This window comes from Pundamilia nyererei, unplaced genomic scaffold, assembly GCF_000239375.1.
Source record: "Pundamilia nyererei isolate P.nyererei 1_Seehausen unplaced genomic scaffold, PunNye1.0 scaffold00058, whole genome shotgun sequence".
NCBI lineage: Eukaryota > Metazoa > Chordata > Actinopteri > Cichliformes > Cichlidae > Pundamilia > Pundamilia nyererei.
In genome coordinates this window covers 1001065-1002167 of record NW_005187459.1, presented here as the reverse complement: position 1 = coordinate 1002167, position 1103 = coordinate 1001065, and the positions used below count along the sequence as shown (strand labels likewise).

General features: G+C 44.7%; 2 non-coding genes across 2 annotated transcripts; both read left to right on the top strand.

The window, feature by feature from the left end:
* The first annotated feature begins 429 nt into the window (after positions 1-429).
* trnaq-cug (transfer RNA glutamine (anticodon CUG)) lies at positions 430-501 on the top strand. Its single transcript has one exon. It is a non-coding gene; the product is annotated as a tRNA-Gln (tRNA).
* A 424-nt stretch (positions 502-925) lies between these two features.
* Positions 926-1008, top strand: trnal-cag (transfer RNA leucine (anticodon CAG)). Its single transcript has one exon. It is a non-coding gene; the product is annotated as a tRNA-Leu (tRNA).
* Positions 1009-1103: the final 95 nt, after the last annotated feature.

The window sequence follows — 1103 nt, the reverse complement described above, 5'->3', positions numbered from 1 at the left end:
TGACATAGTGCCACAATCTGGCAGTCACACCTTGTTTTTGAGCAGTGGTTCCATGGTCTTTGAATCCAGTGAGCTGAGTTCAAATCTCAGTGGGACCTGGTTTTTAGAGGTGAAACCACACTTCATGTCTTCTCTGGTTCACAGAAATAGTGCTACAGTTGTGTTTTCAGTCAAAACTGTATAAAATCAAGCAGCTAACCTTGACCTCTGCCTTTATAAATGATTGTGAATTCCTATGTGCTACTAAAGAGCTTATACTTGTGCGTATGAGTCACAAACACTGCTCACTCACTGACTGAGCATGATCATCATTTTCGAGCCATAAATGGCATCAGCCTCTCCACAATTGACAGTATCCTTAAAAGAACCCATTGGCTGAATACTTTTTGACAGGTTGCCATGATCAGGCAGTTCAGGCACTCTCACAGGGGTTCCATGGTGTAATGGTTAGCACTCTGGACTCTGAATCCAGCGATCCGAGTTCAAATCTCGGTGGGACCTGAGTTTTTTATCCGCTGATTGGGATGTGAAACATTCGAGCGTCTTCTCTGGGACACCAAAACTGTGCTATAATTGTGTTTTCAGTGAGAGGTCCATAAAATCAAGCAGCAAACCTTGACCTTTCCCTTTACAAACACTTGTCAATCACTATGTGGTATTAAAGAGCTGTCTGAAATTCAGTTGTACACCACACAAAGTTACAGAGTGGGGTGTCTGAGTGCTGAGGTGCGCTTGTGCGTAAAAGTCACAAACACTCCCCTGACTCACTAACTGCACAGCTGACTTCAAAGTCAGCACAGAAAGTGGGCGCCACGAGTATGTGTTTCCATGGCTGAACAGCTGCTATATGTGTTATGTGGAGTATAACGTTTGTGTCGTCCCAACTATCTAAAGTTGTAACCTCCACGAAAGTCCCATGTAGTACATCAGGATGGCCGAGCGGTCTAAGGCGCTGCGTTCAGGTCGCAGTCTCCTCTGGAGGCGTGGGTTCGAATCCCACTTCTGACATTCAAGCTTTGCTCTTCTTCATATTGTCACAACATACACTTGAAATTTGCTTGAACCACGAGGTTTCTCACAACTTGCTTATCACAGTTGTGCAC